The sequence below is a fragment of the Pipra filicauda genome, unplaced genomic scaffold (genome assembly GCF_003945595.2).
Source record: "Pipra filicauda isolate LSUMZ 115617 unplaced genomic scaffold, ASM394559v2 scaffold109_size3271384_pilon, whole genome shotgun sequence".
Classification (NCBI taxonomy): Eukaryota; Metazoa; Chordata; class Aves; order Passeriformes; family Pipridae; genus Pipra; species Pipra filicauda.
Window position 1 is genome coordinate 374,637 of NW_024103540.1, and position 26,768 is coordinate 401,404.

At 44.9% G+C, this 26,768-nt stretch overlaps 2 long non-coding RNA genes across 3 annotated transcripts in view; both read left to right on the forward strand.

Annotated features, from left to right (window-relative positions):
- Positions 1–50: 50 nt before the first annotated feature.
- LOC120323207 lies at positions 51–2,996 on the forward strand. The gene is made up of 2 exons (XR_005563448.1): positions 51–593; positions 1,837–2,996. It is a non-coding gene; the product is annotated as an uncharacterized LOC120323207 (long non-coding RNA).
- Positions 2,997–5,454: 2,458 nt separating this feature from the next.
- LOC120323208 overlaps positions 5,455–26,768 on the forward strand; it is a 38,229-nt gene continuing 16,915 nt past the window's right edge. Inside the window, exons 1-3 of one of the 2 annotated variants that reach the window (XR_005563449.1) lie at positions 5,455–5,509; positions 10,462–10,604; positions 16,012–16,228. This is a non-coding gene — a long non-coding RNA (uncharacterized LOC120323208). Of the gene's footprint in view, positions 5,510–10,461; positions 10,605–16,011; positions 16,229–26,768 lie in introns of those variants that run through there. The other variant, XR_005563450.1, reaches the window with a different exon arrangement.

Below are 26,768 nucleotides of genomic sequence, written 5' to 3' on the forward strand. Positions count from 1 at the left end.
CGCGCGCCGGGGGGGTGAGGGGGGGGGGGGATCGACAACCCCCCCCCCCCCGCTCCATCCTCGTCCCCATCCAGCCCCATTCCCAGCCCTATTGCCAGCCCTATTGCCAGCCCTGTCCCCTCCGCCGGGCTCCGCGGCCGTGCTGTTCTGCCCTCCTCCCCCCGCCCGCCGCGCCGGTGCCTCCACCCGCCGAGCCGGGGGTCCCGCTGCCTCGCGTCCCCAAAGCACAGCCATCCCTCCCTTTCCCGCAGCCCCGCCGGTGCGGGAGCGGAGAACTCGCCGTGCCCCTTCCTCCCGTACCTGCGGGAGCCCTGCGAGGAGAGCTGCCCCCCGGCGCTATCGCATCTCCCCCACGGGAAGAGGGGGAACCCCCCGGCCCCCGGGAGGATACGGGGGGAGTGACAGGGGTGTCCCCCCGCTAAACCCCTCGGGGACGCTGCTCCGCTGCTGCCGGAGCCCCGGGGGCCGCCACGTCTCAAACTTCGGGGAAACCCGCTTCGATGATCTCCCCCACTCCCTCCTCTCCTCCCTCCCGCCCCCTTTCCGCTAGGAACCGGCCTTTTATCCCGGCGAGGGAAATACAGACCTCTCAGGTAAGAGCCGTTTTCATACACTGACTCTCCCCCCCCAACCCACCCAACCCAGCGACGCGCGTGGGGTTCATCTCCCTGTTGATTTCCCCCGGGAACGGCGCTCGGGAACGATTCCCCACCGCAGCGGTCCCTTGCAGGGGGTTGCTTCGACTCAACTCCCAGGGATGCTTCTCCTCCTCTCCCCATCCTTTTTTTCCTTCACCCCCTCCTCCCCGAAAAAAGAAGAAATTAGGGGGAAAAAAACAAAAACACCAAAAGGCCCTTTTCCAGCGTCCTCACCGGGCCTTTATGAGCTTAATTCAGCGCAACCCGGAGCCCGAAACACTTTTACAATGTAATTACAGCCCTACAAATTGTTTGCCCAAACCTCATCCTGGATAAGGATTTTACAATTAGCAAACAGTTATTACTCTTAGGGCTCGCTGCGAGGAACTGCTCTGCCCGCCGCTCCGCCGGCGAGAGGCCGGCCAGAATTAAAAGGGAGAAAAAAAAAAAAAAAAAAAGGGGGGGGGGTGTGCTAATCCGGACAGCAATTAATCATCTATTAAACGGGGAAAAGTAAACGGCCAGATCCGCGCTATCCCGGTAAACTCCTGCCGGGGCTGATGCGCTGAGCGGCAGCAGGACCCGCACAGCATCTCGCCCCGCCACCTTTTTAGGCAAGGCTCCTCTTTTATTTTTTTTTTTTTTCCCCAAAACTTGCTGTTTTGCAGGAATCTATTTACGCTTGTCCATCGCGAAAGAGTGAGAGGGGTGCGGGGGGTGGGGGGGGGGGGGGGGGGGCGAGGGGGAGAATAGGGATAAGGGAAAAGCAATGAGGAAAGAGCGAGGGGGTCTGGCGGGAGCGGCGGGCCGAGCAGCGGCCTCGGCGCAGAGCGCGGAGCGCTGCGCGCCCTCTGCGCGACCCCCCCGACCCCGGCTGGGCCTTTGAGGAACGGACCCTCCGAGCTGAGGCAAAAAAAGGGCGTCTGGGGAGCGAGGGAGCCTCCTCCACGAGGTGGAATCTGGGTCCATTTGCTTATCGGATAATAAATGAGGCTTTTAATCAGGCTGAATTTCCCAGCTTAAGGAAAGAATTAGTCATACCTAGGAACAATCAAATGGTTTCTAGCAGGCTTCCCTGCCGCCTTCCTAGCAGAGACTGGGGGGGCGGGAGGGGGGGACTGGGGACGGGGATGGGGGCAGAATTAGCATCCAAGTGTGCTCTTTCACCCTTAATATTGAAATCTGAAAACTGAAATAGGAACAACCAGAAGAGCCAAACAAACAAGAAACCGCAGAAGAAAGCATTGGAAAAGGCGGCCGGGAGATAATCCAGGAATGCTTCAGATAAGGAAAGGAGGGGAGCGATACGTGCGGAGATACCCGAAAAGTCAGAGCCTGATGGAGCGGTTGAAAGAGGGATGGAGGGTGGAGGGGGGGAAACCCGAACTTGTTTAAAGCCCATTAAAGGTCAGATCGGGGTGGGGGGTAGGGTGCGTGTGATCATAAAAGGAGGTTAAATGCGAGGGGTTTAAGCGCGCAGATGAAGCGCAGCGCCAGGATTTGGGGGTGTGTGGGGGGGTGTTTACTAGCTCCCGATGCAGAAAAACAAAAGAGCGACGGGTCCGTCCAGAGAGCCAGCCCGGGGACAGCCGGGGCTGCCCTGCGCCCACCGCCGGCACAGCCCGGGCCCGGGGAACCGCGGGGGAACGGGGGAACCGGGAACGGGGACTGCCCGCTCCCCCCCACGGCTGGCCCTGACGTTTGCAGAAGTTATGGGGGATTTTGATTAATTAGATGGAGGGCTTCATAAAATACTTCCCAATAAAATTTACGGATGTCTTAAAACTTTCGAAACACAGCTATATATATATATATATATATATATATATATATTTTAATAAAACGAACTGGGAAATGAGTTACTGGCCGCGATTTTTTGTGACTTCAACGGTGACAGCGGTGACAGCGACGGGAGTGAAGGTACCCGCACACAAAAGGAGCCTTTCAGGGACAAAAGTTGCGGCGGCTGCCAGGTTTCCCCCGCGGTGGCACCTCGGGGTAGCCGGGGCAAAGCAGCACAGAGCCGACCTGAGCCTTGCCCTTCCTATCTCACACTACAAATAGACAATTTCAGCCTAAAATCCCCAAAATAACCGCAGAGCCCGGCAGCACCATAGTGTTGGGGTTGTTGAGTTTTTTTTTCTTTCACGATTTAGGCGCTACAAGTTCATTTGGGTTAATTTGGAAGCGCTGCTCCGCGCCGGGGTTCGCGACGCTCCCTGCCTGCCTTTAGCCCATCTGCTCCCCGCGCTTCTGTACTCCCTGCCTATGCCAAGCCCTCTCTCTTGCCTGTTGATATTCCTATACTTCTCGTTGCATTAAATAATAATAACAATAAAACAAAATTGCTGGGTAAAACTCTGGCTGCTTAATTAAAAAAAAAAAAAAAGGGGGAAAGCCGCTGGGCTGTTCTGCATCCCAAGGATTGAGCTGTTGTGCCGTCTACTGGGAGACGGGAAAACTACAGGCAGAAACGCTTCCAAATTTTCTGCGAGAGAAAAGTCCAGTTTTCGGCAATTTAGGGGGGCCGGAGGTGCCCAATTGCTCGGTAGAAGAAGAAAAAAGCGACCCCGGACAGAAAAGCCGTAGAGACAATTTTTTTTTTTCTTCGGTTACACTTGTAAAATTGTATAAAACCTCCACTTTTAAGTGTTTAGGACTTTACTGACTGCAGAGCGCGAAGCGATGATATGGCAAAGATGGTTTGAGTTTACCGATGCGAGGCAGTTGGACATTAGCTAAATATGTAGCACAGGGGGGAATTTTTTTTAGAAAAAAGAAGGGGAAAATACTTGCAAATTGTTTAAAAACTTCACCAGCCGGCTGCAGCTCGTGGGCAGAGGGAGAGATTCCAATCCGGGAAGCTCCCACACCGAGGATGCTCTCGGAGGGCAGCGAAGGCAATCACTTTGATGCCACTATTCGGTTGGGTATCAGGAGGGCAGTTCACGCCAGCCCAGTGTTCGTCCCGGCTTAGAGGAAACAATAAAGTTGCTGTTTTAAGTTCCCGAACCTTTGCCCGTGCCCGAGACGCGGGTGCTCTCATGCAGATGCAGCTGAGCTGGGTAATTCCCCTCCCTTCTCTCCCTGCCCACTGGGATCTTCGCTCCCGTGGCGCCTGGGATGCTCTCCTCAAAAATACAAAGTTCAAGAAGAGATTAAAAAAAAAAAAGGTTTTGCTTTTAGTTTGTTTTTTTTTTTTTTTTTTTTTTTTTTTTAAAAATACCTTTAAAAAAACCCCTTGACTTTTGCGAGGCGAGGGACGCAGAGGGGCTGTGAAATGCAAAGCCTCTGTCATATTTACAGAGAATGGCAGCAGCCGACTGGACATGCAGATAAAAATCGAGTGGTCTACGTGAGCTACAAGGAGTTTTTTAAAGCAAAGATCTCTAAGCGCCTGTTTTCAGTCCACACATATGCCCGCACGTAGCCTAAAAAGCCGGAGACACCCACGTAGATGAACAATAGTGGGTTTTTTTCAATATGTTAAATAAAGGTACAAGCAAACCCTCCTGCCACTTGTAGCGGACCAACTCCGACAGCTCTTTGCCTTCAGAGCCACTTGCTAGAGTTCAACAGAGGGTGACATTAGCCTAAAATATTCGATACCTTTTTTTTTTTTTTCTGGAAACTTTCCCCACTTCTGCTGGGCTAAATTCAGCTCCCAGTTCGTCTCTGTGGGTAAAATTGCTGTCTTTGAAGGAAACAACAACCTGCTGATTGGGATTTTTTTTATCAAGAAGGTATTACGGATACTTTCCTCAGAGTACATAAAGCAGAAATTAAAGCAGAAATCGTACTTCTGGTATAAGAAGTCGAACGCCACTCTTCTAAAAAGTTGAACAAAGTATTTTACCCTTTCAAATGAGTCTGAAAATACTTGCGACATTGTACGAGAAGCAAATTAGCGAGTAACAAAAAAAAAATAAAATCAATTTGAAGCCACAGGGAATTGAATATTGGTGGCTGATAGTACCTCGGCTGAACTAGAGCAAAGAGGAGTTTTGTCAGAGCTTTTCAATTTGATGTTTCCCTCCAAACTAATTTTCACTATTGCTCCATTCCTATTACCTAAGCCGCTCTGCAGCTCGGCTAATGAGCCCATTACAGCATTATTTCGGCGTGCCTCTGATGCCAATTGCAGAGGATGGGCATTAATAAGAGAGGGGATCTGGGGCTATTCAGCCTGGTGGGATGGGAGGGAACCCGAGGCTCTCTTCTAGCTCGGCACTCACGGAGAGGGGGCTTCCCGCAAACGATACCATCTAGAAAAATTTGGGCGCAAATCACTTACGCTTTATAAATTGGAAAAATAAAGGAAAATAAGGAGCAAAGTTCTGCGCGCGGCAGCGCGGTGCGGAACGGGGCTCGGGACGCTCCCGGGATCCCAAGCCCCGCCAGCACCGGGAACCGACCTGTGCCTGGGGCTGCGAGGGGCTGGGGAGGCAGGGGAGCGTGAGAGGGTCCCCGCAATCCCCCACCCCAAGAGTTTGCCAGCTGCTCGCGTCTCCCCCCAGGACAGCCCAGCCCGTCGTTATCTGCATCTGGGGGTGCATTATCACGGGCTTTTGCATAATTGCATATTGACTTTACTAAATGGATCTGCGGAGCTATTTAAACATCCCTCTCCTCAAACCCGCAAACAATTCTCTCGGCAAGAAAGAAGAAAAAAGGGGGGGAGAGGAGTGGGCTGCAAAAGAGCTTCTAGTTGCTCTTGCTCCTTCGTTTCGTAGCGTTTTGGGCACAAGTGGCTCAGCCCTAAGCGGTTTGGATCCAGCTTGGTGCACGTGTGTGCTGGCAAGCGGAGGGGACCTGCAGCAGCACGGGTGACAACAGGATGGGTGGCTGTCATTCACTTCGGGGTCTTAGAGGTGAGTACATGGACGTACGTGTAGCTCTGACCTCCCCTGGATAGTTTTTGGCCAGCTACGAAGGCTGCGAGAAAAGCCTATATGGGTACGTTGCGTGTGCACGGACATGAAGGACCGGTCTAAGGGCAACTTAGAAAAAAAACTCTCCTCGCTAACCATTTTTGAAACCTCTCTCGGAGGAGAGGCACTCAAACGCGGCGTTCCCCTTTCCCTACTCCCCCCCACTCGCAGCAGTGCCACGCCAGCCACGTCAGCCCCAAAACCACAGAGCTGGGCTTTGCCTCCAAGGACAGGCGTGCTCATCCTCCGCCTGCGCTGCCCCCGCCCCTGCCGCCCCTCTCCATCCTGCAGAGGCAGCTGCCCTCGCCCTTGAGCCTCGCAGGGGAAGGCGGCCTCCTCCGCACCAAGGCTGGGTCCCCAAGGCAGCAGCTGTGAGAAGCAGGCAGGGAGGGGGGGGGGGAAAAAGGCGAAGGAGAGAAGGAAGGGGGACCAGGGAGGGAGGCAGTGAAAGCTGCACTTTCCTCCGAGCAGAGCAAGCGTCCCCTCGGAGGGGCCCCAGACCCAGGAGTTGCCTCCCGAGCCCTGGGCCTCCCACAAGGCAGCAGCAGCATCGCCTCCTCCACAGCCCTGCAGCCACGGTAAGGGCAGCCCTGCATCCCGGCCCGGCCCTCGACTGCTCCATGCCAGCCTTGCAGGTCTGCAGGGGAGAGGCTCGTGCCCAGGCCCATGTGCTGGTTTCAGATGGGAAACTCCAACAATCCGGGGATTCAGAGCATCCCTCATGATGACACGATGCTAATGGTCACTCTCTGTGGCTTGGTTGAAGGGTCCATACAAAAGATCTGCAGGCATTTGCAGATCTCAAAGGAAAACCACAGTCAGAAGAACTCACCAAGATGCATCAAGAGAACATTTGCTTCCAGCTTATCCAACTGAGCACTTTTTTTTTACCTTGAAGACTACATTTGCCTGAAAAGCTGTAATTACACTTTAAAGAAAATGCTTTCCTGCTCTTATCCTCAGAGTAGTTGTGGGAACAAGATAAGAAATCAGACTCTGGAAAGGGAGTACTTTTTACATGGAACCAGAGAAGCATCTCATACAGCCATCAGCTCAGCTCTCCTGCATTTAGCAGTATTTAGACCAAATAAGTACTCTCTGTTTTAACTAAGAGGGCTCTTAGCATGCTTTGAGGAGGACTATCCCATATTCAACTTTTCAGTTCATATTTCCAAAGATATTTTGTTTCTTTTCTCAGCACTACAGTGACCACAGTCCACAGAAAATTTGGCACCCCATTTCTGACGGGGATGTAAACCATCTTTAGCAAATGTGGACATTGAGCCACACTTTAGGAGCTGCCTACCAGCCAACTCTTATTGAAAGTCACTGGGATTAAGGGCCTAAGTCACCTTTTGAAAAGGGCTGTACTTTTCTGAAGACAAGTATGCATCATAGTACACGTAGACATGACCAAAGTAGCTCTGAATCTCTCTGTGGTGGAGCCAACAAAAGCATGTCAGCAGGCTATACCCACCTAAGCAGTTCCAGGGGATTTCAGGGGCACTGAATTCTTGGCCTCACCCCTCTTCTTGCCTCATAACATTACTTTTATGACTCTCTAGTCACAAACATGATCAGAAAAGACCCAAGTTTATGAGACACCGCACAGATGCACTAACTCATCTATGGCTTCGGCCCCCCTCTCCATTTCTACCATCCCTTTTAGTTTGATCTTCCTCAAGTGCATCCCCCTGAAATGGGATCACTCATCCAAATGCTATGTGACAGCTTGTGGCATGGGGAGTGCCCCCATAGCAGCTGAACGTCTTATGAGCAGGTGTGCCCAACAGGAAATCCTCATCCCACAGTCAGAGCTCTTGAAGCACAGAAAGTTTTCAAGGTAATTGACCAAGAAACTACGTGGTGGCACAAGAAGCAGAGCTGAGATGCTTTGCCTCTTGGGCCTCTGCTTAAAGACAAGCTGTTCCCACCCCTCTCTTCATTAACTCACAAATAGCGACTTTGGAGCTCACCCAGATCTCTCCCCCCGCAGAATATCTTGCTTAAATTATTTTTCCGATATCATCCAAGATCATATTTTTCCTTTTATGTTTCCAAGCTGAAGTTTATTATAGTTTATTATAGTTGTCTGCATTGCTGATCATTTGTAACCCTTTCTATTATTTTCCTGCCCTTGCTAGTACTTGAAATGCTTCTTACTTCAGTCCCCATCAAATTTTAGTACTGTACTGCTCACCTAATTTTTGTACCAAGCCTGTTCTGCCTCACTTTTATTCTCACCGAACTTGAGGATGCTGCTGCTCGCTCTCCTTTGCTGTACAGCACCACCAAACCCACTTTTTTTTTCATCCTTTTAGATACACAGTTTGCCTCTCTGTTGATGAAGAGACCCTCATCGGGTCTAACCAGTGCCAGCCACATTGTCCTTACCGTTAGTGTTACATTTCTAGTTATTCTTGCTTCTTCTCAAAGCCTTTGAAGTCGTGTAGAGACAATTTGATTCATTAGAACACTCGGCCTTGCAGTAACTCTAGCTTCTGCTTTAGTTTCTGTATTAGAAGCACATGTTGGGTCTATAAGTTAGGGGAAAGCTCCACCATCTGTCTTGCCCACACAGTTCAAATTCTGCTTTTCCTCACTGAACTCGAGTGGCTGGTGGCTTTCCGCCCTGCGTTTCCATACCTAGGAATGCCACCTCCTCCTCCCTCCCTACTGGTATTGACAAACTCTTGTGAGCAATATGATTTCTCTTTCTGTGTTTCTCCGGACTTGAAGCCTTTATGGCACTTGAATATATTTGCAGTTCCCTTCATGTTTTTTCAGAAGAGCTACAGTCATCCCAAATGTTTCCTTACCGGCTTCACGTAGGCTGGGATCCATCAGTAGCACTTCACTAGACATCCTTGTGTCACCTTCATTGGCCTTGTTGGGTCAGGAGGCAGACAACTGCCTCATTTCTGCTTCCAGCCATCAGGACGCTGGGCCAGGTTCCTCCATGAGGGGCCACCCAAAGGAGTCTCTTGCCTTCTTGATTCAGGTGGCTCCTCCCAGAGCTATGTGCCACACACTATTCTCAAAAAGAGACAGCATTGGCATCAAAACTATGAAATGTGGTTTGACACATTCCTTGCTTAGTCTTCTGGTCTGTCCTGCTGCTGTGCTCTGTCTCCACAGAGTGTAGCTCCTGGGTCTCCCCCTCCACTGATTGCTGTTTCACTGCCTGGTTGAGTTTGTGTGTTCCTCCAAACACACCATGAGACCATCACAAACAGCCACTAACTCTCAGAGGAACTTTACCTCATGAGCATGTTAAAAACTCTAGTGTTTCAAGTAAGAGACCTCCTAGGAAAACTCCTTCGTGAGACCACATGGTGCCATGGGCATGTAGTTTATTCCATTCCCTCTTTCCACTTTCCAGTGCTTTTTATTAAGTTCTTCTTACCTGCTCGTCTCTTAATATAGATTTTGTTTAGGATGCCAAGCCATCCTGCCTCAAGTTTTCCCTTGGATCTGTTCCCTGCTCCTAGCCAAGGTTCTCTACGGATTCTGCTTTGAAGTTCTGTGACACATTGGCTGCAGTAGGTGACTCTTCCCTTGGCTGACATCGTCTTGGGATTCCCTCTCCAGCGGACTGGGAATCACATTTGCCTCCACTTGCTTTGATCAAGATGAAATCCATTTACAAGCGCCCGATGAGCTGGCACAAACAGGCCTGCAGGTTTTTAGACAAAACTAACTGATATAAAAATATGCCAGCTTTAACTTGAGTCCTTAAACTAGCTAAGGTAATAGAAAGCCCAGAATAAAAATAAAAAAAAATTCAATTTACGAGCACTTTCTATTTGTTTAGCTCAAATGAATCATCAAAATAAATGTAAGATTTGGTTAAATCAAAGTAAGTGTCCATACAGGGGTTTACCTCTGTATTTTAGAAAGTGAATTTAAAATTACACTTCAAACCACTTTCCTGCTTGGAAAAGGCCCTTTTCCAGAGACCATCTGGGCCTTGATTATGAATGGTGTTCAGCTCCAGCAGGTCTGGGTGAAGACAGTAGAAGCAGATGGATCTCAGTTATGTTGGAAATCAGACTCAGCCTCAGCACCTATGGCAATTCTGCCTGCACGTCCTTCAAACCCCAATAAAACCTGGCTTTCAATGGCTGTTCCTTGGAGCTGAAGTGGGTGGTCTCTATGTTATAAAAGTTCATTTTTCTTTGTGATTATATCATGAGACTCTGTCTGTGTTTGCTAAGTTATTTTCCCTAACTCAATAAGCACAGCAGTTGCCCAGGTGTAAAAATGAGGGGTTTCAGTCCAAAAGATTACCTCCAAGTTTTTCCCTTTCAAGTATTTATAACTATTGAGGGCTATGACAAATCATCTTCAAAGTAAAGAAAGAAAGGAAAGAAGAAGAGGGATTTTGCAGTCAAGTGACTTTGTATACTCCTTATTTTCTTTAAAACTTCAATTCCTACCAAAAGGAGGACAGTTCTGACCTCGGACAAGGAGTAGAAAACAGTTTGAAATAAAATACATTTGAAGCATTAGTGAAGTACCTTCTCTGTGTGCCTAGTTCTTCACTTCTCACCTGTGTCCCAGTTTCCTCTGGTGTCTTGAATCCATGTGTATGCCAGATGTGCACTGGCACTTGTACGTGTGCCACCTGTGCCCCAACACACATCCTCCTTCCTCTGCAAAGCCATCCATCATGCCCTCAACTTCTCACCTGCAGGAGGGGGATAGCTGGAATTTATTCTGATCCTTTCTTTTTTTTTGATTGGTTTTCTTTGCTGTCGAGTCTGTAATTTAGTTTTGCTGCCACAAATAGTTAACTCCAGAGTGGGAAACTATGAAAATATCCCTGAATGTATTTGGCTATATCAATGCAGCGGACGGGTTTTGATATCCAGGTTTTCTTTCACCTGCAGGACCCAGAGAAATGATGGGTTATGAAATACCACCAGGACATCGGCAGAATGGTTACCCTGCCAAAAAGAGTATTCAGGCTTTCATGATGGGAAGAAAGGTCTGGAATAAAGAGAATTTGAGCTTCAGCATCACAAGGCATCAGGTAACTAACCTGGTCCCTTCACTTTCCCACCCAGTGGGATCTTATTCCCAGGCTGGTTTTATGTCAGCACAGGGACACAAAGGTAGAATTTATGTCCACTAGTGTGCATTAACTCCTGTCCTAACCAGTACTAATTACCGCTAATTATGTGGGACAGTGTTAATTCTTTTAGCGGCATTACCGCTGGCCTTACACTTCTGAAAGTGCCTTTGGGTGAGGCAGCTCATTTTGAAAAGATATTTATGTGGGGAATAAATATAGAGTAGCTAATACGCTGTAAATTTACACCACTGGATAGCAGGCTTTAAACTCCCTAAAACACAGAGGTCTCTGGGCATGAAGACAGACAAACCCTTGAGTAAGAACTACTCAATAGAAAAGGTGGCAGGATCACCCTGTGTGATCTTGGGAAAGTAATTTTGATCTGGCACTTCTATTCTGTAAAATTGGGAAAATAATATGTCCTTGACACTCTCAGGGGTATAGTACTTGTTTTCCCTGCCTTGCCAATCATTCTCTTTGCTTTTAAAAAATATTCTCCAAACCCTAATTGTTTTTATGTGTTTGCAATATAAGACATAAAAGACATAAAACCATCATATTTTTCTATACTGTATTTTCCCCATTGTGCTGTACTGTTAACATGAGCACTTTGCTGTGCAGAGGCTTGGCCATTTGCTGAAAGGATGAATTAAGACATGTAAAAGGCTTCATCATTTTGGGTGAGTGGCACCATAGAGCTGGAAGGTATCATTAAGCCAAATGGCTCTTTTCTGCAGGAGTGAGAAGCCCAGATATTTTTCAATGGATTAAGAAAAACTGTTTCACATTCCCCTGTGACCTCATCCTGCAAATATAGGGCAGGAGGCCACAGCTTTGAATCACCAAATTCCCTTCACACCCTTTGGTTTGTGTCTTTCCCCCTGACTTCTAAGTCAGGGGTCATCTTGGAAAGTCAGGAGACATCATTTGAACCCAGTCCACACTGGCATCAGCATCTCTGCAGTTTACCTTGATGGGTTTTTTCCAGAGTCTGGATAGTCTTCATGAGGGCTCAGCAACACAGTCCTGGGTGGATTTGTTGATGTGGTCATCTCCTTCGGCAAGAACACTAAGTCAGGAGGCTTTGCTGTTAGACCACTAATGTCTTGTCCCTTTGACCCCAACAAGGGGCTGGATCTGTCAGATCCATGGAGAAAGGCCAAAAATCATCTCAAAGGATCTGGCTCATTCACTGTAAGAGAGTTTAAGTGGATCCTTGATGATTCCCAGCTCCTGTAAGTTTTCCTTAGTGGCAAATCACGGTGTCAGGGGTGTGCTGGTGCTGACAGATGAACGATGTTTCCAAATTTGCCGGTGAAATGCTGACTTGGTGCCCTGCCAGGCAGCATGAGCTTCCACTCCACCACATAACCAGTGCAAGCAGCAATCCAGGCTGTCTATGACTCTGAGGGTTTCCCATCTTTGGATGAGCCATTTGCCCGCAGGTCCCTCCTTCAGTCTCACTGGCAGTCGATGATGTTTTGCCACCTTCTCCCACCACTGGAATTTCATTGCTGCTGGCTTTTCCCTGGTTAGTGGGTGGATGGTCCAGGTAGACATGGCAGCACTGTGCCTGAGAGCCTGCTACTGGAGTGTTGGTGCACTGATGATCTCTGGAGCTTCTAAGAGATGATCTCCATGTCTATATTTCCTTAAGACATCCCAAAGAGATGTTTCTCCTCTTCCCTTCCAGAAGTAGTAGGTTGGAAACCCTTTCCACTCACCACACTGGAAACACTTTTTCCAGCCTTTTTTGCTGCTCTCGTAGCAATGCCCATGTCAGGCTTGGGAGTCTCCAAACTCAGGCAGGGTGTCTCTTCCCCAGGCTCCTTTCTCCAGGGCCTGTGTACTATATTTGGGGTTGGTTTCACCTTTTCCCTTACCATTCAGCTATTTGGAAGCATTTTTGTAAATGTTTCTCTCAACAAAATGTCCAGTAAGCTGGAATCACATGTACCACAAATGCTTTTTTAAGTAAGTTATCTTTATATCTGCAGATGGATGCCAAGGATCTTGACCCTGCATAAGGCAATTATCTATCTGCTTTTTGGGTTTTAGGTGAAAGACCAGGAGACTTGTTTGTCCAAATACAGCAGTATGCAAACATACATCAGTGCTGGGCATGGACGCTTGGCTGTCTCCTCCTCTGCTCTCCCCTCCTACTTTTACAAATAAAAGGCAACATTTGGCCTTTGTGATCATATTGAACTTTTGCACTCATTTCTTTCTCAATTCCTAAAATTTTAGACTTAATTAAAAAAAAAAAAAGGGAGGAGGGAGGCTGCATTTTCAGCAAGTTATTTTCCTTTTCCATTTTTCCTTATTTGCCCATGACATTTTCTCACAGCAGTTCCCTGCAAACCAGCGCCTGCAAAGGCTTAGGTGAGGGGAATGGGATAGTTAATGCTCCCACTTCCTCTAGTTTTAACTCTCTTACAATTGTACTGACTTCAGCAGAGTTACTCTGATTTATGGGACTGTAAGCAGTGGGACAGATCTCTGTCCTTCCCTACTCCCTGCCGGAGAGCCAGGGAGAGACAAGCAGCTTCCGAGAGGCTTGTTGGTTTGTGTTCATTAACAGCAGCTGTCAGACAGCTCTCACTGAAGCTCCCCATTCTTTCAAAACCATCACGGTTTTCTATTTCACATAGAAATATGCAGCAGTTTCGTTTGTATAAAACCTGCATGAATAAAAATTTAATCTAAGGCTATCACTGCTCTAACAGCAATAATTTCTCTAAAAGGTTCAATACAAAGAATACTAAATACTGTCTATAAATAAGATTGTATTTAATAGAGGAGAGAAGCAATTTAATAAGCTTACTAGTAAAGTCTTCCCTGCCACTTTCAACCCCAATATAGGTCTTTTTTTCCTGAGCAAAACTGGCTTGCTACAAGGAAAACTCTTGCCCCAGTAAACTGTGATTTTTTAAGATGAAGTCATTCAGTTCTAGCTGTCCTGTCCAAAAGGAAGAGGAAAAATATCTACTTAAAGGAAATATTAGTTAATCAGAGGACATCCCTTTCATAATAGAAGCTACTAAGGGATTTAAAAGCACATTCTAATTATAATAGTTCCCTAATTATCTGCCTAACATCTCATTTTTCTGTCTAATACCACTTTTAATTATATAGTACCTTTTTTTGCCCATCACACAACTGAAGTACTCTATTTTACTGAAAATAAATCCTTTTAACTGGCGATGTCAGAGAAGAAATATTGTCATTGCACCCTGGAACGTGCACACTGTCTGGGAGGGAAATGCCTTGCCAGTGGTTTTGGATAAAGCTCCCTGGATGTGCCTTTTAGAAACAGTTTCATTTAAAGCTTTCCAGGTTTCCTCAAGCAAAAGAAAATGCTCTAAACCACATGGCACTCTGCAACTGTGTCCGGTTGCAAAAGTTTTCACATATTTAGCTTTGTTTTCCAAACTCTTGCAGCTTGGCCTCCCTTTCACTGATGTTCGATGGGATCCTTGCCACCGGCTGATGGCAGAATAGGATTTGGCCTTTGAACCAAGCCAACATGCAATTTGCAGAGAGGAAGCAATATTTGAGCTGTGTTATCTATGAGCATCTGGTCATCAAGATCTCGCTCAGTGATTAGAGAGCCAAGAGGAAACCCTGTGGAGGGGGGAAAGGAAATCCCACACGCGGGGTTCCCATTTCCAGCCCCACCATGAGTTTCCTGCCCTATCCTCAAGCAAATCCCAGCTCTCCACTTCCCAAGACTAAAAAAAAAAAGTAAGAATAATTACCCTTCAGGGAAGTTGTCAGGCTTAATGGATGTTTATAAATCGCTCGAACAAAAGGTGCTATGTCAGTGAAAAGTGCTCATCCCGATGATTATTCAAATGCTCATTAAAATGCATTTTGCTCCATCCTTTCCCTTGGTTTGTGTGGGAGGCAATTGAAAGATTTAGTCTTTGTGGGAAAGCAGAAGAGCTGGAGAGCTTTCCTTTGGGTGTGGGAGTGGCAAGTTTGGAGTGTTAAGGACCTCTGGCACGCAGGTAGGGTTTCATCCAAGGCCTTTAGGCTCCCATCCAGGCTGCAAGCTCCAACAGACCCAGGACTGGCAAGTTCCCTCCAGGAAGACAAGCCAGTGATTAATGGTACCAACCCCTGCTCAAATTTGCATGTATCATTTCCTTAGCTTTGCTCCTGATGGAATTAGGGACCATCCTTTAGCGAAAATTATTCTTAATGTGTATTTAAGCATTAAAAATGAATATGCGTGTGTGATAAAACTTAGGGAATAATTTATAAACAGCTAACATAACCTGAGATATGGAATAGCAGGCTGCCCTGCAAACCTGTGCAAATGCATGTATAATGCCAAGGATGCTTCTTCCCTCATGGATGTTTCATTATGTCTCGCTGACCCCTTCGCAGCAGTTTGGTCTGCCAAGGTCTGCTGGCATTTCCAGGTATTAAAAGCTGAAGAAGACATGGTATACCTTTATATTTTCACTGCATCAGACAGCAGCTTGGCACTGAGCTGGCAGTCTAGACATAGTATTTTTCATCCTCTGCAGCTCCATAAAGCTTCGTGTGCAACTGCATGCCCTCAAATAGCACCCACGACGAACAGTAACTTTTTTATCTGCTGACTTCTGAATCAACAGCATTAGGTCTGGATATGTAAAATATGTATTTCCTGGGGAGGAGTTTCTATCCAAAATGCAAAGATTTTATGCTTTTTGGTCAAAGAGGTTCTGGAATAGTTAATATTGTTTCCAATTACAGTGCGTTACTTGCTCCTATCATCATGTTTACATGATGGGAGATGCTTTTGCAGGGCATTGTGGCTGCTTCCAAACTCAATTCTCTCCACTCGCCCTTACAGTTGTCACACAGAGCATCAGTAGTGACTCCTCCGCTACCTTTTTGACTTCTATTTTTGCCCTCACCCAGGGGAGGCTTTTTCTGTCTTACCTTTCCTCATGCCCGGCAAACCCTTGCTGCCACTGCAGGCAGCTGCTGGGAGGAACTCAGCCTCCTCCAGTGTATTGCACAACCACGTGAACTGGCACTTCTTGCATCTCCTCTGCAGAGGCTGGAAGAGACCGTGCAAAGCGTGAACCAGGGGTGAGTCAGGCTCTGTGAATTTCTCTCCTCTATGCAAGCCCGGTCTGAACGTGACCATACCCTAGCCTTTCCTCTGTACCCATCAGCAAGCAAAAACCATGCTTGGTATCACCTTGTGCTCCACAGTCAGCCAATAAATTGCCAGATTTCAAGTTCATTTTTTTTAATTTTTAAAAATTTTTTAGTTTATTTTTTTTGCAGCTGGTGCCTTTTTCCCTCTGGTACATTTGTGCCTTCCTTGTGTTACTCATGTGCTGTCTGATCTACATTCTTTCAGATTTTGAGGTCATCTTCTGTACCTGCCCCTCTCTCATCCGGGACTTGGATGTGATGCACATCAAGGAACTGAAGGAGGGGGCAGGCTGTGTCAGTTGGAGCTTTCCTGCCCTCCTCTTCTTCCTCCTGACTTGTCTTCATCCACTGACCACTGTGGCTTTGCACCAACTCTACCACCTCCTGGCAGGTGGAAAGAGATGCTTTTGCTCAAATATTGCCTGGCTCATTCTTCTTTAATAAATTGGTTATTTAGTTTAATTTTTGATCACTTTATTTCTTGGCTAATTCAAACAACCTCTGCTGGGCATACCATTCGTGAGACTGGCTGCTCTTTTAAAAGATTTATTTGATTTAGTCAATTTTACTGGTAAAGTGAACTTTTTCAGCATGCTACCCTGTGCAGAGGGCTGATGCTCCATGGGACTGATTAGCCCCAGGACAGGGGCAGCATGACCTGACAGGACAGGTGGACTGATTATAAGAGTATGTGGGGACAAATCCAGTCACACCATTATCCCCAGGACAGACTGCGATTGCTTAGGAAAGGCCTAAAGCCCCTGCATCCCCTAGCAAATCTGCACCTGGTGTGACACTCCAGCTAAATCTTGCACGTGCCAACACACACATCCTTCCTTGTCAAGTAATTAAACGCAGTGGGCAAATGATGGAGGAGCAGGAAAGTGGGGATACTTAGCACTTCGAGCAGTGGGCAGGAATTTTTCTTCCCATCCCCTTCACAGATGTGTAACAGAAATGTGATAGTCACTTAAAGCAAAACTTCCCTATAGATTCTCAGCATTGGCCTAAATTTCAATTAAGGTGCTTGACTTGGCACACAACACTTTGCTAACACAGCTGTGCTTTACATCCCATATTTAAGGCCTGAAAACCTGGATCTTTGGATGCCTCACCTCACTCTTCTGCAAGAAAGAGCTTTAAGGCCTAGTAAGTTTTTCTACCGCCCTCCTCAACCCTCAAGTCTGACAACTTTAAATAAAAGATGATGCTTTTGCAAAAAAGGTGTTAATAAAATTATTCTGGTTGGTAAACAATATGAAGGGTGACTTCAACTTTGGAAGACAGGGGTATGTAGATGATATTATTGACAACTAAGCAAGGGAAACAACAGATCTTCCTGTAATGCTACCTTGCTGTGGCCAATAGGATACGGTAAACACTGATGCAGGCTTATCTGCTACTTAATTACTTAGAAATCATCCCCCATGTAATTCTTATCTTTGCATAGAAGCCTTTGTCCTACCAATATTAAGACCCAACAGCATTGTCCCACAGCTGACACTTGTCTGGAGCAAGGCTCAGAGCATGCTCTTCACAGATCTTGGACTGAGCCTCAGCCAAACTGTAGGTGCAAAAGACCCTTACGTGGACTGGGACGAGTTTCTACTTAAAGCTTAAAGATATGTCTGGTAGGGACACAGAGGCAGTTACAGCAAACCCCACAGCAGCAGATGCTACAAAATCATCAAGAACATGAGCTGAAAGTGCAAACAGCTAAGGTCTTTTATGCTGAAACTTCCCTCTCCATCCCTACAGCTTTCATCCCAAAACAACAGTAGAGGAGGGAGCCCTCCGTCCTTCTCAAGGTCTCCTCCTTTTCTTCTGCATCCTCTCGACCCTTCTCTGCCAAATCTCTTGAGGCAGTTTGAGGTCATTTCCTCATCTGAAAAATTACTGTTAGGGACCAACCCTTCAATTTGTTCCAGGACTTGAGGAGTGAGATGGAATTCTTTCTTGCCATAAAGATATTTAAGCAGAAACTCTCTTGGCAGAAATGTATGGGTTTCCTGGCCCTATCTGCATTTGGATAGGTTATGTTACACAGGATGATGCAATCCTTATCTATCCCAACAGAAGCACAAATTAAGAAACTCCTTGTTTGTTCTGATGGTCAGACATGCTTTTCTCAGAGACTGCGACTTATTCTATGCTTTTGTTGTTATTACTCATTATATTCTCTTATAGATAAAATCTAAATATCTATTAATAAGGAGAAATGAATACCACTATTTCTGCTTTTAAACAAATAAGTATCATTAATTCCCTCATATTATCATTCCCACCAGTTTTCCAGCTTGGAAGATGCTGAAGTCCATTTTCTTGCAGAAATCAGGGTGAGATGTTCTGTCAACAAACACCCCAAACTAATAATCTCTAGAATCATCCACAAGTTTCACAGCAAAAACTAGACTCACCCACATTAATTTTTTCACTACAATCAAAAGTTTGCCAAATGTCTAGAGAGCTCAAATCAAACCTAATGGCTGTTGGTCACTTTGCAGCTGCTGAAGCAACCCTTTCCCTACAAGGTCTCAAGTTTGGCCCCATGACTTTTGTCCACGCCTTGAATTTACAGATGTCTTGGTTGCCCAGGGGCAGAGAGTGACACTTCTATACACAGATATTTCTGCTTTGCTAAATTATTTGGAAACTACGCTTCATATTAACAGATGCTTTTTGCACATACCCAAAAGTTGGCAACACTTTCAAGATGGTATCCCAAAACTGAGAGCATAGTAGAAGACGATTCTATGATCCTCAAAATACTTCACATTTTTCAGAGAACACTGTCTTGACTCCTGGTCAGTACAAATCACTAGTGGAATTTATCTTAAGTATCCTCAGATCTCGTACTTTTACAGGATCAGGCCCTTTGTCTCTGGATGGACTAACTTTGTATGCAGAAGTGTGTGCAATATTGTTTTCCACCACCACAGAAATTCTTCTCACTTTGCTAGAACTGACACTGTTTCTTAAGACCAGATGGAACTAGACCCTTCCTGAAGAGTGAATTTCAAGGGGGGCTTTCACACTTAAAAAGTACTTGAGAAAAAAAACCCTGTCCCTCACTACCTAGTTAATGCAAGAGGAAGGTGATAGACAGACAGGATTTCCTGGATCTTTTTCCAAGGAAGGGTTGGAGCACTAGAGGAGAGACCCTAGAGGCGGCTCTCCAAAGCTGTAATACGTAGTTTTACACATTACATACCTCCAAAGCCCCCCAGTACATATTTTCACCAAACAAACCCTAAACTAACCAAATTGCCAAGCAAAAAACCTTACAAGTTTCAGAGGTTGCTGCACAGGGATACCTATAGAAATACCAGAACAACCCACAACTAATCTGTTAATCACTGCTATTAGAAATTAATTCGTCCTTCTGTGGGTCTTTTCACCCACAGATATATCAAAGGACTAAAGGACACAAATGTTAGCTAAGCATCACCATGTCTCTCATACAGTGGGTGACTTGTGGGGCCGGAGCAGTTTGAGAGATCTGGAACTTGGCACGGGGGATAAGGCAGCAACTTGCCGGAGATATTAAACTCTGGAATCAGTGCCAGAAGCAGGAGCCAAACAAAGCCTGCACTGGAATCAATTTTCAGGCTTTTTTGGGATGGTTCTGTTTCACTTATTTTTAAAACAAATATGTATTTGAGGAGCTGTGCTCATTATGGTGGTTTACTTACAGGAGGCAGAGCTCTGTCCATGGGTAATTATATGTGGGTGTCCCATCGGGCGCTCTGCTATGTGGCAGATTTCACCCGTGGAGCATTCAAATACTAACACTGGAACAAGGTCTTTTTCTGCAATCCTGTTTGTTTTTTGAGAAATGCTACTGATTGAGATGGAAAATTCTTTCCAATCACCCCAAAGGTCAAGAGTCCCTTCTTTTTCATGCTGGCCCCTATTACAGACACCCCCTCCACCCCCCCATAAATCAGTTAACGCACCTATTTTTCATAATACATCCGGCTGCCTTACAAAAAGCCAATGAATTATTCTTGGGTTTAGTGCAACCGCTGAAAATATTTCAAAGTGAAAAGGAATTGACCCAACCTACTGTGCACATTATTTATTCAGAGGTAGTACAAAAACGAGTCCCTGATGTTACTAAAACAAATCCTAATAAGTACAGAGAACATCAATTACAGACTTCCCTTTATAGTCCTATATATCTCTTTCCCTTTCTAGAGATAGTATCACATGTGAGGGGGCACTGTGTTGGCTTTCAAATCTATTGAGCTTTCATAATTATAACCTCCATTTTAACCTCTTTAATAGGACATACTATACCATTTCACGTTATGTTCCTTGAATCCCAACCAACCCTAGGAGAAAGTGGCTTTAAAGCTCGCTTCTGATAAGATGTGCATAAAATGGGAAATATTAAGCATTCATAACCTTGTGCATACATTACATCAGGGTGCCAACCACAAGGAAGAGCAAAGCAAAATATATCTTGTGAACCTCACTCAGAATCCTGCTTTTAGATCAGTAAATACTCAGCATGCGCATATCCTGACATAATGAAACCAGGGAAATATTAACTGCAGTGGAATAGCTGGAATTTTTTTTTTTTTTTTAGTCCAGTCTGTATGGAATGTCCTTCTATTTAATCAAAAAGCTTGGAATGATTCCTGATCTATCATAAAAAAATTTAAGGACATGATTAATTCCATTGTTTAAATGCTGGTTTATTACCATAAGAAACTCTCATAAATGATCCCACACCTTTCTCTGTGATCATTTCCTTCTAAAGTAATATACTAATTAATTTCAATTAAATATATGTAAAAGAAGATATATTTTGAAAAATGCTTCTCTCTTGCCATTTGCTAATATAGTGAAAAAGTGTAAACCTTGGAACATTTAGCATAGAAAATATTAATTTTTGGTAATTTCTCAAGGGGACAATTTATTAAATGAAAGGCTTTTAACATTAGCTAAAAGCAGCCCTGTAAATCATGGGTGTCATCAAACTGCTTCATCACTTCATTAATTTAAAAGATTATTATATGCGTAACTGACATAATTTTGAACAATGTTACATGGTTAATTTATTAATGTAGAAAAGCAGAGATGACATGCTGAATTGATTTATTATTATAATTGTATAATTTTAGGACTTTTCTTTGTGACTTTCACCAACGGAGCAAAAGATTCAGGGTGAAATTGTGCCATTATTTAATTTTTTTTTTTTTTTATTTAAGGCAGGACTACTCAGTGATGTCTACAAAGATTTTAAAAGAGAGGTTCCAGCATGGCTTCTTTGTGTTTCAGTAGGAGCTGTTGAAAGACCTTCTTTACAACCCATAGTCACCTTTTGGTTTTAATAAATTTAAAGCACGTTTTACCCCATTCAGTAGTCAAAAAAAGATCTAAAAGTTACTGTAGTTATATTAAAAACCTGATTCCGACTAAGCATGCTTAAATGTGCATATCCCTAAGCCCTTCATGTGCACAGAAAGAGGATTTTGAGTGGTGGAGTTTGCCCAGCTCCACTGAAGAGCCTCCCACAGACCAGCCCCAGAGTATTTTCAGTCATAATTATATTAACGAGTAGTTAGTGCTGGCTTTGTGCCCAAGATGAAAATATAATGCAGCATCATTTCTGCATGGAAAGCACAGTTCAACTTGTCTTCAATAACAGTGTACCACGTTTGGGATTTATTTTCAGACTGAAATGATGCGTGACTCTGAAACCCTGCAAGGCTGATGGAACACTCTCTTTTTCAGTCCAAAGGTGCGTGTGAGAGGGGAGGGAGGCACCTCTAAAACAACCTTGCCTCAAAAATAGGGAATAAGGTAAAATCAGGATTTAAGTAAATGAGACCCCAGATCTGCAAAACACTCAGGCACACGCTCACCTTCAGGGATGTGCTAACATGCTTCCCTTTAGCAGAGCCTAAAAAAGCCCAGAAATCCTCTCCCAGAGCTCCGTGTCCCACTGCTGCAGCCTGGCTTTTTCAAGCCAAATCGTCACCGAAACAGTCGTATTTTTGGGCTTAATTTCCCAGCCCTGCACTCACACTGCATTGCTACAGTTGTGTTTAGAACTGAGTTGTGTGGTTGCACAGGTGAATGTGAAACACTCTTACAGCATGTTTACACTGTATGAAGAAACAAACACCTTCAACAACACAAGCCTTGATACAGGAAAGCCTGTAAAGGATGACTGGTGGTACGTCCTATTTAGAGCAGCATTTATGTTGCATGAGGATGAGGAGACACTGGCAGGTGCCTAAAACCATGGCAAGACTCAGACAGAGTAAGTTCAGCCTAAGCCATCAGCAGTGCACTAGTTGGATCCCCAGTGCCCACTCCCACAGGACACAGGTTTGTGTAGGTCTATGGTATGGATGTTCCCAGAACCTTGGGTCACCTCCAGCCTTGCTTAACGCTAACACTGATGTGGAAATCCCTGAAAGTTTGTGTCATCCCAAGCCTCACCTAATGCTCATGTTAAGCAGCCAAACAAAGCTTTAGGGCTTTGATTACAGCCTGAGAGGACCAGGACTGGAACGGATACGTTAACATCACAGCCAAAAGCCCAGGAGCCGAATTTGTTCGGTGAAAACCCATCTTGTCAGCTGTATTGACTTCCAGTGTACCAGTGTGTGATTGAACTGTGGTCATCTGTGTCAAGCCAGGATCACGAGGCTGGGAGTGGGGAAATGTGGGCAAATGTGGGGTACATGCTGAGTGATGCTCATGTGGAGTGTGAAAGCCTGGTCATGTCCTAAAACTCATCTCTTTTGTACATTTTGAGATATCCAGGTCTGGCCTCTAGAATGGCCATCTGAGACATCAACAAAGAGGGTACCAAAAAATCACAGAATTTCACAGTGGATAAATTTAAAACCCAAATTAAAAACTGGACCCTTCCAGAGCAGTGGTTAAGGATCCTCCACCATCAAATGGTGTCACAAGAGCATTCTGGGCAATTACTGACAATTTTTAAGAGAGTATTTTTCTTTCCCTGTAATCTTACATAATGCCTTTCATATGTAATACCTTGAGCATATGCAGTATGCAAAACACTCTACCAACTGTATACAGACAGAAATCATTTCACCATTAAAAGCAGCCATGGCCAGGGTGCAGAATGGTGACCAGATGGTCTGAGCACAGCACAGGCTGCAAGACTAAAGAGCAGGGAAAAAAATTTAGCTGAGATGGCTGGGGCAAACCCAGGCTCTTATGAAAGGCACCATGTGGTTTTTAATGTGCACGGAGTGAAGACAGGACCTCTGATTTTAAGATACTACCCCCCAAGATGTAAATTATCCAGGAAAGGCATCCTTCATTCCATGAAGTTTCAGCCCATCACTCACGTATATTATTTCAGTGCTCACAAGTTATATAGAATGTATTATAAATCTCCAATTATCTCTGGCATGTGCACAGTTGACTTTTATTTTTGATGATGATAATTTTAAGGCTTTTTTTTCTAAGGGTGTCACTAAGGACATGGGGAAACAATTTAGGAGATAAAAAAAAAGGAAAAAAAAAGGAAAGATTTGAGCCAAATGCTTTCTTACAGGAAACATTTATTTGCACTTGAGTGTCTCATTTAACAAAGTTCCCCCATATTTTCCCACAACAGACAGGAACTCGTCTGCATTAGCATTTTAAGAAATGAATCCTAAAGACCAGCAAGTGTCAATACGCTGTCACAAGTGGGATTGATGGCTTTTAACAGAGCTCTTCTCACATGAGTGCAAATGACTGTCTTTTAGTTCATCACAGACATTTTGGTCAACACAAACTTTTCTTATTTTCACATGGCCTTTAAAATCCTTATGAAAGCAAAACAGAAGGGCTGGTCCTGTCTTGCTGCAATCAGTGGCAGAATTTCTCTTTGCTTGATGGAAAGAAAATGAGAACCCAATTATGAACAAATGTAATATTATAATTTTCTCCACACTGATCTTACAGACCACATCAGAAATGTAGACATTAAGAGGTGGGCAAGAGGGAATTTAAAGAGAATAACTAATTTAAAAAATAATTCACACACCCTACGTGATCTGGACTGGATAGGCACTGGGCAAAAAGAGCTGGGTTTGATCTGACTTTTATATTTAGCACTGCAAACATCTGCTAGCCTTATTACAAATTGCACTTTGGTAGTCATAATTAGCAACCACATGATGCTGTTCCATATGTGACATTCACAAAATCGGAAAAAGATGGGATAGTGGAAGTACCGTTATTAATGTAATTTCTGGATGTTATATACCACCACTGTGTGACTCTCTTAGCTTCCCCATCCTCTCCTGACACAGAGGGATCCCTTTTTCTTTTTTTTTTTTTTTTTCTTAAAGACAGATATTTTAACCAAAGTGACAGCTTAGTTACAGATTTCCTTTTAGTGCAGATTGTCACTGGTGATGTCTACCAGCTTGAACATGAGTAGTGCTGCCTCATGATGACTGAATGAAATCTGAAAGCCTCTCCCACTCTCAGGCTTAGGTAGACAAATCCAGACACGCAGCAAAAATGACAACAGCAAAGTTCAACTAATAGTGCAAAGCTGCAAGCTTCAGTGTAACACTGGTTATACTTGACCACAGAACAGAAATCTCCAGGATTACAGTCACAGGCAGTAATTTAATTCAGATAATTAACCATCCATAAACCTCCCAACGAGAACACGTGCAAAGTCAATGACAGGGTTCAGGGGTACCGGAGCCTGTCAGAAGTCGAGGAGAACAGAAAAAAGGGGTGGTTTGGGACCCGTGGCCCTCTGCTGCATTCCTCATCACAAATCACTGATCGTGAAAAAGTGCTTTTCACACAACAGAAATTTTTTTGTTTCAAATATGTTACTGTCAGGACAGGGTAAACCCAGGAATGCCAGACATCTTTGTGAAAAATGAAGTAAAAACCAAGACTCATTAGAACTGTCTCTCAATACTCCCCCCTCTTGTAACCACACTCAATAAATCAGCCTTTTCACACCAAAGATACTACAAATCAAAGAAACTTCTGACAGCAATTTGGTTTCAGATGCTCCTTCACCCAAGGCATCAGCTCCTTCCCAGCTAAGTCAGCCATGAATAGAGAAGTTCACGAGACACCAGTACATTAGTTTTTCAACATAAACCTGGATGTAGTGGACCTTCACCACTTCTCCACTGTTTTAGGTTCTCTAGGTGCCATTTCCATCAGCACTGGAGTACTTTTGGCACCAGATCCACCTTCTCCCCAGCACCTGAGTAGAGCATCCCACTCTCAGTCCCTCAAGCCCCAAGGAAGGACTGGGTCCTCAGGGGAAGCAGAGGACTAGCAATAGGAGGGGCTTTGCTGTCCAGATGTTTCACTCTGTGGCTGGCAAATACACTAATGTGTGAGCATTGATTCGGATCCCAAACATAGCATTTAAGGTGTGGAGAGTAACAGTGTCACAGTCATCATATTTGATTTGGCTTGCACTTAGTCTTTGATGTCACACCTAATGCTACCATCTGTTTCCCTGCTTTCCTTAGTGGCAAGGTATTCACACTCTTTCCTCTTCGTGTTCATTCCTTGCTTTCTCTTCTCACTTTCCTCCTTTCCCTTCCCTTCTGCTCCACTCTTTCACTCTTTGCCTAGTTTTCTTTTTTTCCCTCCTGTTATATTCTTGCCTCTTTCATAGTCTCCTGACCACTTTCTTTTTCCTGAGTCAAAAAACTAAGGTGAAAATCTGACAGACACGAACAAAAGAGATGAGCTGTTTAGACTGACCTTAAAAAGATAACACCTCTGGCTAGAGAAGTCACATCCCTGAATTTCAAAATTTACAGAATGGGACATAATTTGGGGGAAGTACCTCTGTGTGATGCTCTTGCTCTTACATTCCTTTCAGCTGCTGTGGGTCCCCATGGCAGATGAGACACTGAGTTAGATATTTAGTTTTGAACCTGTATGGCTTTTCTTATGTTCTCTTTTGAACCTAGGAACCAGATATTAGCCTCTTTATAGTGGGAAAGCTCTCTGTAGTGAACCATATGAAATTGAGATGAGCGTTGCCCCTGAGGAATCATCCACAACATCTGTTGGAGACAGGATTATGTTTCCTTAAACCCAACCTTTACAGATGTGTCTCCTACAGTGGTGATTCCACATAGTTACTGAATATTCTGCTCCAACGCTTAACTGTTTTGGTATGAGGAAGTTCTCTAATATCTCATCTAAATCTCCTTTACTGCATATTAAGCTGATTATTTCTACTCCTTCCCTTAACAGCCATCGACTAAAACCTTATTGCCCTCTACTTTCTACTAACCTTGCAGATAGCAGAAGGCTGTCACCACTCTCTTGCTACCTTATAAGAATCACATCCTATCAATTTTTTTCTGGTAATTTTATCCCAATATTACAGAAAACTTAAATCTTCTTCTCTCCAAAGCAAGCCGTGCTCTTTCAGCCTCCGCAAGAGGCAATAGGGCAGGCTCTGAATTGTCTGAGAGAAAATGGCAGAGTCTATAAAGCAGGCAGGAATCTCAGAGGAGATTTATGGCTGAGGCGCTCAGGAGCTGTGTTGTCTGAGTGTTTCTCTTGGAAAGCTCCACTCACGTGGGTGCAGCCAGCCCTTGCCCCTGCTCCACTGGCAGCAGGGCTGTGGTATTGCTGCTGTTTCTCCATCAGGGTGTATATGGGTAATTAGTACTTTTTGAGAGTAATGCTGTAGACAGCTAGAAGGGAGAAGGGGAAACAAACACAAAATAAAATCCAGGCAAGAGGGTAATATTTCCATAACCAAAGCTGACAAATGGCACTGAGAATCCTTTGAGCAGCAGAAACTTGATGTGCAAACCCCACTGAAAGAGAAATCTTTGTATGAGCCTTTCTTGTAGGATAATTTTAGACTTTGGCACTTCTTTTCACAGGGCAATTTTAAATTTGGAATTTTTAACAGACATCCAAAGCCATTAGGTCATGGAATATGACTTGTTCTGAAATGGAGACCAA